Source organism: Vombatus ursinus, unplaced genomic scaffold (genome assembly GCF_900497805.2).
Source record: "Vombatus ursinus unplaced genomic scaffold, bare-nosed wombat genome assembly UNPS02014801.1, whole genome shotgun sequence".
Lineage (NCBI taxonomy): Eukaryota > Metazoa > Chordata > Mammalia > Diprotodontia > Vombatidae > Vombatus > Vombatus ursinus.
In genome coordinates, this window is record NW_020954579.1 from 16392950 (window position 1) to 16408148 (window position 15199).

General features: G+C 38.3%; 1 long non-coding RNA gene across 1 annotated transcript in view; it reads left to right on the top strand.

Annotated features, from left to right (window-relative positions):
* The first annotated feature begins 235 nt into the window (after nucleotides 1-235).
* The window catches only part of LOC114050792, a 31657-nt gene continuing 16693 nt past the window's right edge, over nucleotides 236-15199 (top strand). The window contains exon 1 of the long non-coding RNA XR_003570077.1: nucleotides 236-329. This is a non-coding gene — a long non-coding RNA (uncharacterized LOC114050792). The remainder of the gene's footprint in view (nucleotides 330-15199) is intronic.

Genomic DNA, 15199 nt, shown 5'->3' on the forward strand with positions numbered 1-15199 from the left:
ACATTTCCCTCAGCACCCTGGCCAGGATATTGTCTGAGAGGAGCTTGCAAAATCTGACCTGAGTGGCATCAAGGAAGAGCAGAGCTGGGATTTAAGGCAGCTGAGCTGGCAGGGGTCAGATGGGGAAATGAAAGAGATGAATAGGAAACATCAGGGTGCTGAGCCAGCAGCTGAACCAGCTGAGCCAGGTTCTTGCCAACGGAACCTCTACCAAGGGGAGAAAGAAGAGTGGGGACCAGAGGGCGGCAGAGAACAAGGTGGTGGTGCTCAGGAGCTGGTGCACAGATCAATAAGATCATTGGGCCTCAGGCTGTTTTTCTTTGTCGGGGGTAAGTGGAGGTACCGAGGAGGAGCTGGAATGGGAGAGGGTGTGTGTGTGTGACATCAGGATGGTCCTGGGGACTGGACTAACCAACAGTCTTTGAAAATTTCTTTTCCTTCAGGAGCCAATACCAGGGAATCTTAAAAATTGGTATTTGGTGCTTTCCACATCCATAGAAAGAACTGATAGATGAATACAGATTGAAGCATACTATTTTCACTTTCTTCATTTTTTTGTGTGGTTTTTTTTTTCCCTTTTGGCCTGTTTCTTTTTTCACAACTGTGACTAATGTGGACATGTTTTACGTGATTGCACATATATAACATGTCAAATTGCTTACCATCTTAAGAAGAAGGGAGGGGAGGAAGAGAGGGAGAAAAGTTTGGCATTCAAAATTTTGTAAAAATGCTAAAAATTGTCCTTACATATAATTGGGGAAAAATACTATAAAAAAAACCATCTAGGTATTTGGGATTTCTGGTGCCATTTTACACTTTCATCATACCAATTTAAGAAGCTCCAAACTGATTTTGAAGAACATAGGTGCCTAAAGAATGAAGGACTGTTCTGAGGGGATTAATCTTGACTAAAGTAAAAGTAGTTTTGAAGGGAAACTGTTTCTAGGATCATCCCATGTCTAAAAATGTTGTGTGTCCAGAAGCTGACAATACCTTGAACTATAATACATTTTTTTTAAACATTTCAGAATTTCAATTTTATTTAGGCAATTGGGACTAAGTAACTTGTTCAGGGTCACACAGCTAGAAAGTGTCAGATGTTTGGTCTGAGGCCGGACTTGAACTCAGGTCCTCCTGACTTGAGGGCCAGTGCTATATCCACTGCACTACCTAGCTGCTCCTTATAATGCATGTTTACAAACTATACTGGTATCTTAATTGGGGAAGAGGGATGGTGAAGGCACTTTGGAACTCTATTGCCCCACCTTCACCCTCTCTTCACTCCAGATAACCTGCTATGAGGACGCTTAACCAACTCCAACAATTTCTAACAAAAATCTCCTAAATCCTGTAAGCAGTGACTAGAAATGAATGAATTTATACACCAACCTTTGTCAAGACAGATTAAAAAAACAACATTCTGTTCTGGGAAGAGTACATACAGAAATCAAACTTTGGAAAAATAAGTCACAGCACACAACAGAAATGCAACACAAAATAGATACCACTAAGATTTTTGGGGAGAGAGCTAGGATTCACAATCTGATGGATACCATGATCAGAGCTCCACAGTACATTTCCCATATCTGCCTTACAAATCACTGAACAAACAGAGCTGGCAACCAGGACCTTGAAGGAAAAAACACCCAAACTTCAAAGTTTTTCAAACAAAATTCAAACAACAATAGATCCATGTCTAAGGGAAGCTTGTGGCTTTCTTACAGGTTAACAGAACCAGAACATGTTGAAAGCAAAGGAATCAACCTCAGTCAGTACCATTCAGAAGCTGCCTTGGTCAATTACAGGAAACGTAATTCCTTCAAGTCAGAAATATATGGATCAGGAAATGTTTCCAGAAGCTAGCTTGGCCACAACCACCATGCAGATTAAGGAATCAGGAAAAACGTCACCCTTCGAACAAGGGCTGCTTGCTTATGTAGAGCAATGCTTCTTTAAACAAGGGGGAAAAATAACAATCATTCACCTGTCTGTGATAAAGCTCTGGCAAGTAACTGAATGGGAATCATAAGAAATATACATATTTCTTGGCTTTCAACATAAAGAACTCATAAAAATTGCAGAAAAGCAGAAATGTAAAATACATATTTTATAGATCACAATGCAGTTAATGTGTTAGTTAAATTGTATAGCTTTGTCCTGACATACGTCCTCTTTGATGAAGGCAGTTCAATGGTCCACCATGTTTCTTCACCTGAGAGTAAAGACCTCTCACCCAGATTACTGAATGAGATTTGGTGAAGGAAGACTTCCCTTCACTTCTGCCCCACACCTACATGCTGACCAACTATAACATCCAAATCCAATAGCACCAAAACTGTGCTCTGCTTACAGCAAGGATAAGGCTTATTTCCTTTACTGGCTAATGCAATCACACAATGGAGACTGCAGAGCTCCATGTGGTTCTGGATAGCAAGAATCTATTACCATAATTTGTATAGTGATAGGGATTGGACTCAAGATTTCATTGGTATAGGGGATTCCCAGGTAAGTAAACACCTTCTACCAATGCAAAGTGATACCTACTCTGCAACTCACAGTTTTAGAACCCTGAGAGGTTAGATGATTTGATACAGCCAGTATGTGTCAGAGGCAGGGCTTGAATGCAGGTCTTTCTGACTTTGAGGCTAGCTTTCCATCCATTATGTCATTTGAATCAAGTTGAACCTTTTTTAAAATTTTGGGGGAACAAATTAAAATATGGTATATTATTGTGTCAATAAGAAATGACAAACTGAGTAATTTCAAAGGAGATTGGGAAGACCTCTGAACTGATGCAAAATGAAGTGAGCAAAAGTAGGAGAACCATTTATACAATGATAATGATATTATAAAGAAAAATGTCTTTGAAATTTAGGACTCTGATAAATTCAATGATAAACTGGTGCCAGAGGACTGAAGATGACGTACTCTAATTGCCTCCTGCCAGTAAAGTGATAGATTTAGTAAGCACAATGAGATACACACTTGTGGGCCTGCCCATGGTGGGAATTTGTTTTGCTTGAATATTCATATTTGTTAGCAGGGTTTTCTTTTCCTTTTTTCTTAATTACCCAATGGGAGGGGGACGGAGAGTGAGAGAAAATCCTTGGTAATGGCAAAAGATAGTAAAATTAAAATTTAAAAATCCTGAGGGAATAAAATTAAAGGATGGGAGATGCAGAATCAAATAATGGGAGGTACAGCATAAGGAGAACAGAGAATGGAAGGGTTTGAGAAACCAATGAACCCATAGAACTATTCACGGTTGGATACATTTAAAGGTGAACCACTGAGGCTTAGCAAGTTCTATGTGGGCCTCCAGAGTGTTCAGAGAAAGGTGTAGATTATGGAAAATTACACAAGCAAGTAGCACAACTCTGTCATTACTCTGTCTAGAGCAAGGGTTCTTAATCCCTACAGGGTCTATGGACCCTGTAGATAGATTTCAGGGGATTGGTCAACTTGGATAAGGAAAAAAAAAATCACATCTTTTATTTTTGCTGACCCTCTAACTGAAATTTAGCCTTTCTTTCAATTAAATCTAGGTAAAAAAAAAAAAAAATATATATATATATATATATATAATTCTGAAAAGGGGTCCATAAGTTCCACCAGACTTCCAAAGGGATCTATACCACAAACAAGTTTAAGAACCTCTATCCTAGACGCAGGGAGATTTCCCAGAATCCTTTAGGGAAGCAATGTCTAAATTACCCAGAGTCCTTTGCGCTAATGCTAAGCTCCTAACAGACCTAGAATCCTGATCCCTCAGAAACCAGCAGGGAGGAGTTATGGGGCAATAGATTTTAATTCAATATGAGGGAGAATATAATAACATTTAGAGCTTCCTGAAAAAGGACTAGGCTGCCTCAGTAGGGAGTGAGTTCCCTATCACTGGGAAGTGTTCAAGAGGAGGCTGGGTGAATGCTTTTGGGGGTTTTGTAGAAAGAATTCATGATTTATGTAAAGACTAGACTAAATTGTCTGAGATTCCTTCCAATTTTGTGATTGTATGTTTTTATGGTTCTGTGAATCTACTTTTCTCTTTGTCTTTCTGCTCAGTCAATGAGAACTTGAGTATTTTTTACCAAGGAAGCAATTGGAATTGCTTGAAATTGCTATCTGATTAAGTAATAATAAAAATACTAATGGTTAAAAATAGATAAGCATGGAAACTACATTATGTTTAGAGGCACCATATGAAATTAAACAATATCAACACTAAGCACATAGGCACCAAATAATGTAATAGCTTAAAAGAAAAGCTAATCAAATTGCACAGATAAGTAAACAGCAAAACAATAATTGTTGAATATTTAAATGTATCTATTTTGGACCTAGATGAATCCAACAGAAAGGTAAACAAGAAAGAAATTAAAGACCTGAATAGAATTTTAGAAAAATTCAGCCTCTGGCAATTACTGAATGGGAATTTTAAGGAATGTGTGTATTTATCAGCCTTAATTGTCCCTTTATAAAAACTGACTGTAATAAGAGATAAAGAACTCATAAAAAACTGACAGACAAAAATATAAAGGAAGCATATTTTATAGATTACAATACAATAAAAATTATAATTAATAAAATATATCTGAGGAAAGAATTCAAACTTAGAGACTAGTAACATCCTAAAGAAATAGTAGGTTAAAGAGCAAATCTCAGAAATAATAAGTAATTTTATTTAAAGAAAAAGAGACAACATGCCAAAACTTTTAGGATGCACCTGAAGCAGGTTTTAGAGAAAGATTCATATCTTTAAAAGCCTTAATCTTTTTTGGCAGTCTGATAAGGTCTATTATCCCTTTTTAAGAATAATGTTTTTAAGTGTATAAAATAAGTGTATTTTTATTTTAGTATATAAGGGTATAAATATATAAGTATATAAGTGTATATATTAGTGTATAAAATAAAATATGGTGTTAAAAAACAGGTTCATAGATCCCAGGTTAAACAAATTCTGCTTTAATTGCTTTCATCAACAATACAAATAAAGAACAGATCAATGAATTGAACATGTAATAAAAAAAAAAAAACAACTAGAAACCAACCAATAAAAATCTTCAAAAAAACAAAAACAGCAATTCCAAAAATTAAAGAAGAGATCAACAAAACTATTGAGATGATAAATTAAACTGAGAAATGCCTTTTTAAAAAAAATACACCATCAGCTAATTTGTTGCTTTTTTTTTAAGACAGAGGAAAACAGATTTACTAAAATCAAAAACAAAAAAAAGGAAACACAAGTGATGAAGAGGAAATAACAGAAACTATTAGCTATTCTTATGCCTAATTATGTGCCAAAAAGTTTAAAGGAAATGGATGAATATTTACAAAAGCATGAAATATCCAGAGTTGCAGAACAAGAAAGAGAACATAACCCAATCTCAGCAACAAAAATTGAGCAAGCAATAAATTGAACTTAAGGAGGAAAAAAAAAGCTCAGACCCAGATGGACTCACAAGTAAACTCTAACACAGATTCAAAGAAGAAAAAACTCTATCGTAAATAAATTACTTGCAAAAGTGAGGTAGAAGTCATCTTACCAAACTCTTTCTGTATGGCCCTGATAACTAAACTGGGAGCAGATGAAATAGAGAAATAATACCACAGACCAAGATCACTAGTGAATATTAGTACAAAATTGTTGGATGCAATATTAGCCAAGAGTTTACAATAACATATTTAAGGATTATACCCTATGACAAAATTGGATTTATATCAGGAAAGGAGGGATACTTCAGCATTAAGATAATTATAAGCATCAACTAACATGTTAGTTGTGTTGTTGTTGTCAATCCTTCATTCTCAAAGAGGACCAAGGACATCAGGAGGGCAATGTCTTGCACATGAATTGGATTTAAGTGAGGCAGAGCTGTGCAAAGTCATCACCCTCACTCCCTCCTTCATAGTCAATGGAGTCCAGTGGCAAGACATAGGTCAAGACAACGGGTAATGGCCCTGGATGCAAGATGAGACATTGGCCTTTTTAAGCTAAGGTCTTTCCCAAGTCTCAGTTTGTCTGAGGCAACACCCAATCGGTAATTAAAGGCTAGGTAAGAATTGAGGTAAAAGATGGCCTAATTTGCCTTCATTGACCATATTAGTAACAAATACTCAGTGGGCAGCTAGATGGCGCAGTGGGTAGAGCGCTGGGCCTAGAGTCAGGAAGACTCATCTTCATGAGTTCAGATCTGGCCTTAGAAACATAACTTGACTGTGTGACCCTGGGTAGGTCATTTAACTCTGTTTGCTTCAGTTCCCTTATCTGTAAAATGAATGGCAAACCACTCCAATATCTTTGTCAAGAAAACCCCAAATAGGGTCATGAAGAGTTGGACATGACTGAAATTGACTCAACAACAAAAACTGAAATAAATTAGTGATCTCATTGATTGAGATGTTTTCAACAATGTAATCACAACCTATCCATCCCTGCCCATCCCTGTGTGACTCTTGCTCATGTCCTCCCCACGGTACAGAGGATTCACCTGAACTGCTGGGGAAAATGAATCTGATGGGCTCTTATGGCTGTATTACATGAGAATCATTTGAGGGAAACAGAGAAGTTTAGCTCAAAGGATTGGACAATTCCTATATTGATTTCTCCAGACATTATGATGATACCAGAGGAGTATCTGGGCTGTCCACTAATCTTCCTTGTTCTTACCATATGATTGGTGTACCTCCAACAAAAGTGCAGTGGAAACTAAGTAAAATTCAAAATGCAGGCAGGAGTCACCACTGTAGGCTTTAGCAATGTTTACCATAATTATTATCACAATACAGTACCACTACCAGAGATGTTTCTTTTGAGTTATTCTCATATAGAGATAACCAATAACTGTTCTCATTTGATAACCCAGTTGTATGCTATTCAGAATTTAATATATATTCCAGATTACAGATCTGTCCATAAAGTCCCACTAAAATCATAGCAATAAGTATAATCTAGTAGTCACATGGTGTTTTTGTACAAAATATTTCCAAAGGGTCACATCCATCATGGCCAAATGAAACTCTTAATAATGTAAAAAAGCTAGAGTAAGATTCTCTTCAGGCAACTCTTGTACATGCAGGCTATTTGAGTTGAAATAGCTTTTCAAAACTCTCCACATCTGAGCACAGCCTCAGAAGTATAACAGTAATAAATAGGAAAAACAGGGAGAGATTTACAGACGGCTAAGATACTGACATTTTAGCAGGAAGAACAATTGATTAATAGTCTGTACAGAACAACTCATCACCAAATTAATTATTAATATGTTATATAAGCGATTCTTCATAATTGGAGAATGGGCATATTCCAAAGATGACATAGATTTCAGTTATTAAAGCACATCTTCATTTTGCAATTGCACAGTTGTTTCACAGTTATGCTTATTTTCAAGTTTTACTTAAAAACTACTTTTCAACAGAAATTAATATAGCCACAAAAATAGTCTCCTGAATTCCATACAATGTAATTAAGGTGTTCTTAAGTCTAAAACAATATTTATTAAGGAAAATTAGCATTTCTATACTGGGCCTGATGGCATTCTTTATATGACCATTTTATATTAATGACAAGAGCCTTCATCTTTGCAGAGACACAAATACACAAGGCCCTCTTAATGTATATGGTAAGTAGAGGGAGGGGAAAATACACAATGCCAAATTAATATCATCCTGTATAGGCCATATTCTAGGGTATATGATTTTTTCACTCTAACTTCTTCTATTCATATAATATATTCAAAAATACAACTGTAATAGTAACATATAACACCTGTTGGGCTAAGCACCTTGCAATTAATTACAATTGTAAATTTATAATATTTTATAATATATTGTAATTTACAATAATTTACAAATTATTATCTCATCTGATCCTCACAACAACTCTGGGAGGTAGGTGCTATTATGATCCCCATATTACAGATGAAGAAACAGAGGCAAAGTGACTTGCTCAGGGTCAAACTACCAGTTAAGTGTCTTAAGCTGGATTTGAACTTAGGTCTTCCTAACTCTAGGCCAGCTACAATTTTAGCAGTCCTTCTGGTTTCATTCCTCCAATTTGCACTGGCACTGGTAAATTGGTTATTATTTTTAGGATTCTGAGGGCAACCTTGTAGATGGTCATTCTCCTAAACTAGCAGATAAGGCCCCACTCGTGTATTTTCCCTTAACAGTTAGTCAGTAGGCTCAGTGCTTTATCAAAGATCTATACTCAGATGGCATGGCAAGAATAAGAGTTACAAAGCATTTTCCCCTAGAAAATGGAGCACTCTCTCAAATATACATACCAAGTCACTAGTAGGTAGAGGAGGAAAGTGGTTATGCATTTGAAAGATAATATTAGTAAGGCACATACACAGGAAACACATGGCCAAAGCAACTCACAATCCTAGAATTGCTAGACCTTCAAGTCCTTTCTCCAGAGAGGTCTTATGAAGTTTGCTCCAGGGTGTGATGTTTTCCCACCAGCTATACTCTTGGGGCTGGATTCTACCATTGCCTTAGTAAACTGTATCCCCAATAAATTCAGTCACCCTGTAAGCTGAATCAGCTTTGGTACTCATATCTCATCAGTACCCTCAGTTCCTCTGATTGGAAAGTTGGGAGACAAAGAAAAGAACTCCTCTAGAAAGCTTCTATTTAAAGATGGCTTCCAGGCCAGCTACATCTTCTTTTCTCACTAGCTTACACTCCTTTGTACTAGTACAGGGGTGGGGAACCTGAGACCCTTTGACTGAATCCAAACTTTTTTGTTCTAAATCGTTTTGAATCCAAACAAATTTGTTCTGTGAGGTTTGGATTCAGTCAAAGGGCCACACTTGAGGACCTAGAGGGCCACATGTGGCCTCAAGACCCCAGGTTCCCCACCCCTGTACTAGACTCTATCAAACCCCCTTGACTTGTACCTCCCCCTCATCGCACTTTTCAGCTTCTTTTATGTGTTGTATTCCCCCATTAGATTGTAAACTCCTTGAGGGATAAGCCCTGTCTTTTTCATATTTATATCCTCAGGACTTAGCACAGTGCTTAGCACAGTTTTTGTTGTTCAGTTGCTTCAGTTGTATACAACTCTTTGTGACCCCATTTGGGATTTTCTTGGCAGAGATTCTGGACTGGTTGGCCATTTCCTTCTTCAGCTCATTTTACAGATGAGGAAACTGAGGCATGTGGGGTTAAGTGACTTGCCCAGGGTCATACAGCTAGTGTTGGAGGTCAGATTTGACCTTAAGAAGAGGAATCTTCCTGACTCCAGGCCCAGTACTTCCACAGAATGCAAGACAGTGGCCTAAAAACATATTTATTGTCTCCCTAGATTCTTCATATGCAATTGAGCTATTATTCAATTCTCAGACCCTATCTAAGATGTTAAATGTTTTCTCTACATCTGAAAGTGCTTCTTTACATTTCAGTGTGTTTTTACCCCTTCTGACCTTCAGCTTTGCTAAATCTCAGTTGCACAGATTATCACACTATTTAAAAATGAGATCACTGATAAGTAAAATTAGATCTAGACTCATAAAGTTTATCTCCCTTCTTGGATAAGATAATATGGATGGTAACTGCAGCACCCTGAGGCTTTAGGTCAGCTGTATTGCATAGCATTTTTTTAGCTATAAATTTTACAAACAGCAGAAAATGAAAGTTTAACGTAAAATGTTTTTAGCACCTTTCAAAGATGTTTGCCTTTCTGTAGGAAATCACAGCTTATGCACTTTCCCCCAAATCGCATATGCAATTTATTCTCCTGTTGTTCAGTTGTTCAGGAGTATCTATTCTTTTATGATCCCATTTGGGCAAGATACTGGAGTGATTTGCCATTTCCTTCTCCAGCTCATTTTACAGATGAGGAAACTGAGGCAGACAGGGTTAAGTAGCTTGCCCAGGGTCACACAGCTAGTAAGTGTCAGAGACCAGATTTGAACTCAGGAAGTTGAGTCTTCCTCACTTCATGCCTGGTGCTATATCCTCTCCACTACCTAGCTGTCCCAATTCATGTTCTTAAAGAAGACTTTTAACACCAAACATGGAGGTCAGATGGAAAGAGTTAATTAACAGCTCCTAGTTCCAACAATGATTCATCCTGTACATATGTTATCTCCTAAAGCAATAAATAGTGAATAGCAAAATGGTACAACTTCCCAGGGCTCAATTCACCATGGGATTGATACAAGCATCCTAATGGTTAATTCTGCTCAGCAAGTTGTAAGTGATTCCAACAATTCACAAATGGGGCTATTTAGGCCCTTCTCATTGAACAGGTACTGTTGAACACATCTTGGAGAGGGAAATTTCCTTAATTAATGGTTTTTTTTTCCTTATCATTCAAGGAAAAAAATGCTAATTTTGTTTATATTTCCCCACCCCCCATGGGGTTGGGGTCTGGACTCCAGAAAAGAAAAACCCTGGATTTTCCTACAAGGCCAAATCTCTGGGGTTCACCTGAGGCTATAATCCTATCAACTGGCCTTTCATTGTGGCTACACCCAATCTCCCCTCCTTTGTCTTACCTCCCTGTGGCCCCTGGCCATTTCCCACACTTAATCCTAGCTGGACTCCATTGTCCAGGTCCTAGGAGTTCTGTTCTGTTCTCCCCAGTTTACTTGGCCATGCCTAGATCCCTCCCACAGTCTTTCTGTACATAAAGTCCATCTTGTCTGCACTAAGGTGCTAGGATTCTTATAATCTAGTCACTGCTCAAGACTTTTACAATCTAGCCAATAGTTCACAGATGGTCAGATTCCTTAAGAGTCTGGCTAATATGATGGATCTTAAATAAACCATATTTTTGGCCGAAAGAAGGCTTGGGTCGAATTCTTTTGGGCAGGACCCTCATGTTGTGCTCTCGGGGTTCCAGCACCCCTAAGCCTCTAGACCTCATCACCCCCCCCCCACACAACTGCTTATTGAAAAGTCTTATTTTTTTTTTCTAAATTTCCCACAGCTAAATTAAAGGCACTTTAATAATTTTCACACTAAATTCATCACATTGAACACAGCACACTTTTAAAGATAGCAAAACAGATGCTTTTGCAGGCCAATATTCCTGCACATTGTTCCTTTCCTGAGATCCAGGACAGGTTTTGAGACTTCCTCTTTTCTTTTGCACTTTGGACTCTAGTGGTTTTTTTCCTCTATCTTTGTTGAAAAGCCTTCATTTTCATCTGGCTGCAGGAAATGCCCTTATTTTGGGATGGCTGCCCTCTTTAATTAACCCGGGAGGGTTAAAAGTTACACCACAATTTGGGGAGAATGCAGTTTCACCCTAGCATTCCTGAATGTGCACTTCTAGTTTTTTTTTTTCCTGTGAATTTGGTGGTTCTTGGCCAAGAATTCAGAATTACTTATAGAAGCTTCTGCCTACAAATAGGAGATGTCCCTTAAGGGGAATTAGAGCTTACTTTAAGCAGCTGAATAATGTTATCATTTAGATTCTAACTCCAGGATTCTTTTAAGGTAAATAATTTCATCCAGAGCAAAAGACCCATATGGGAGAATTGTAATTAGGATCATCCCAGGTATAAAATGAAATATGTTTAAAAACCTGCAAGTTTTTGATAGAGCTGAGGTCAGCTAAGCTGGGTATATATATCCTTTATATGATCTCAGACTGCTGACCTGTCACTTTTTTCCTGCAACAGGGCCCTAAATCCTGAGTCTACTGTGGCTAAAGGATTTCCTGGAATCCTTTTAGTTTCTAGTTACCTGAAGCTGTAGGGCAGCTAGGTGGCACAGGGGATAGAGTGCTGGGCCTGGAGTTAGGAAGATCTGAGTTCAAATCTAGCCTCAGTGACTTACTAGCCATGTGACCCTGGGCAAGTCACTTAACCCTGTTGGTCTCAGTTCCCTCATTTGTAAAATGAGCTGGAGAAGGAAATGGTAAACCATTCCAGTATCTTTGCCAAAGAACCAGACACACCAGCCTCAGACCAAACACTTGACACTTAATAGCTTTACTAGCTGTGTGACCCTGGGCAAATCACTTAACCTCAATTGCCTAACAAAAAAAAAAGGGACAGCTAGGTGGCACAGTGGATAGAACATTGGTCCTGGATCTAGGCAGCCCTGAGTTCAAATTCAGCCTCAGACACATAACACTTACTAGTGGTGTGACCCTCGACAAGTCACTTAACCCCATCGCCTAGCCCCACCCCCCAAAAAAGAAAACAGCACTCCAAAGAACCAGACACAAACTGAACAACTTTTATGAGGCCACAAGGTTGTATAACCATTGGAATCTCTAAATCTTTCCCTCCTCAGAGACTTTCATGCTGCCATAGTCTTAGTCCAGGCTGACAAAGCCACAATATTCTTTGAGTTAATCTCAGACCTGGTTGCCTATTGTAATGTAGGATATACATTATCCTAGGATATAGGGCCGACACAAGGCAACTTTTCCTTCTCAAGCAAGAGGTAGGGGGCTGGGGAGGTGGTAGTTAAGGATAAGGATAAGTTAAGGATATGGCTGTCAGGACTTGGTCCAAAGCTTCTAAGTCCTTACTCAGAGAATGATGAGAAAACTAGAATGAGTAAGACACCTTCCAACCAAATTGCATTAATTCCTCTGAATAAGTATTCAGAAACCTGGTCAACCAAAAGTGCAGACTTTCCTTAACCAAAACCCTCTAAGGTTTTTCCTGAGCTCAAGTAACTTAAAACCTTGAGCAGTTACCTAAGGCAACATTTGATCTCCAGGCTGTGATGCATGTCACTCAAAAGGCAGGTCATCTGTTTGCCTATCTCCCCTAGGCAAACTTAGAAAATGCTTCTCCTGATCTTCAAAGAGACCTCTGGCTATTCAAGAATGTGGATAGTCTTGTCCCCTAGAGCATAAAACTGGTGAGCATTAGAGATCTTTATAAAACCTCCAAGAATTGTCTGTAACAAAACCACTGTTCTTTAGGCAAAATCTGCACAAATGTTTTTTATTAAAGAGATAGCTAAACGAATTAGAGGACACTTCTTATTAAAGAAGTGATTCCCAACTCTTAAAATGACCAATGTCCCTTTAATATGCATTGGGGAACAGGAAAAAAATTAACATCTGGTAGAAGTCAGAATATCTGTTACATCCAGATTTTCCTCTAATGTCTGAATTTAAACATCCTGTCATAAAACACTGATGAAGGACATAAACTTCAGAGTTACTTTAGATTAAGTGGTTTTGAACAGCTAGACAACGTCTTGGGCCTGGGAGTATACATTCCTTTGTGGGAAGACGGAGAGAGACCAGTCACTCATAATTAGAGAAATGTACGTTAAAGCAATTCTGAGATGCCACCTCACATACAACAGATTGGCAAGGGTAACAAAAAAAATGACGTACTGGAGGGGCTGTGGGAAAACAGGCACATTAATGGATTGTTGGCTGACCTGTGAATTTGTCTATCCATTCTGAAAAGTAATTTGGAACTATGCCCCCAAATTGCTAAACTGTGCATACCTTTGAACCTAGCTAGTGATGCTACTACTAAGCCTACACCCAAAAGCAATCAAAGAAAGAGGGAAAAGACACAAATATTTATAGAAGCCCTTTTTGTGGCACTAGACAAAGAACTCGAAACTGAAGGGGTGCCCAAAAATCGAGGAATGGATAATCAAATTATGGTGTGTAAATGTGATGGGATATTATTGTGTCGTCAGAGAAACCTGGGAAGATTCATATGAAGTGTTACAGAGTAAAATGAACAGAACCAGAACAATTTGAACAATAATAACATTTGAAAGAAAAGCAACTTAGAAAAACATAAGAACTCTGGTCAATGTAGTGGCCAAGCATGATTCCAAATCACCAATGATAAAACCTGCTATCTATTTCCTGACAGAGAGATGATGGATTCTAAAGGACACATTTTTGGACACAGAATATATAGGAATTTGTTTTGCTTGACTACGTATGTTTGCTATGAGGGTTTTATTTTAGTTTTGGTTTTTATGGAAGGGTAGTAGAGAGAGAGATAATTACAGATAGGGTGCCCATTTTCCAATTAGAAAAGAGCCAAAAGGAATCACAGATAAGCAATGCAGCTTTGAAAATTACACATTGAATTTATTATGTATTTTAAAAGAAAAGTGAGCTCTACATAATATAAATTCACAGCTTCACAAGGCTGGCCTCAGACATTTACAAGCTGTGTGACCCTGGGCAAGTCACTTCACCCTGTTTGCCTCAGTTTTCTTATCTGTAAAATGAGCTGGAGAAGGAAATGGCAAACCACTCTTTACCAGGAAAATCCCAAATGGGGTCCTGATGTGGGGATTAAAATTGTCCAACCTACAATAAAAGAGACTGAGGCAGAGCTCTGAGTCAATGGCACTTTATTAAAGGGTCCATGGTCCCTTCTAATGAAGTGGACCTCAGATCTTCCTCACAATTCGAGATGCCCCTTTCTTCTGAGACCTTGTTTTTATAGGGTTTGATACCCAAATATGCAAAAGAGTCATGAAAAAATACAGAATCTCGTTGGTTGACAGACCTTGCTCTTAAGGGCCAAAAATGACAAATCAGCAGAGGGGTCACAGGTTGGGCAAAGCATGGGGTGTCTCCACTGACTAACTGATCATAAGATGGTCACTTGCTCAAGCTGGACAAGAGAGAGAGGTTCAGAGGTACAAAAATAAACGGAGGGACTTTACAAAGCATCAAGATATCCCACTCATGCTGGGTTTGGACGTGGAATTTGAGTAAAGCAGAATGGCGACATCTTTGTCAGCATTCTTGTGGTTGCTCAAGTGAGCTTCACAACTTGGTAAACAAGTAGTGAATATTACATTAAAGTTTGAGGCCCATTATAAGAACCTATCTAACCCTATGTGATTTATGTAACATATCAAACTGGTTGGAATACAGTAGGGGTCCAAATGAATTATTTCTCATAATGAAGAGTCAGACATGACTGGAAAAAGACTAAACAATAACAACTCCAAAGATCATCATTGGAATTTATTGAATTGGGGAGGAGTGTGATGGGATCTGTGCTTTAGACAGATCATTTTGATGGCTGAGTGGAGGAAACACTGGAGTGGAGAGAGACTTGAAGGAGACCAATCAGAAGGATACTATATCATTCTGGGCATGACATGATGATGGCCTGGCTGGACCAGGCTTGGTGGCTGTGTGAGTGGAGAGAAAAGGACACACAGGAGAGATGTTTTGAATGTTAAAAATGACAACATTTGGCAACATATTGGATATGTGAGGTGAGAG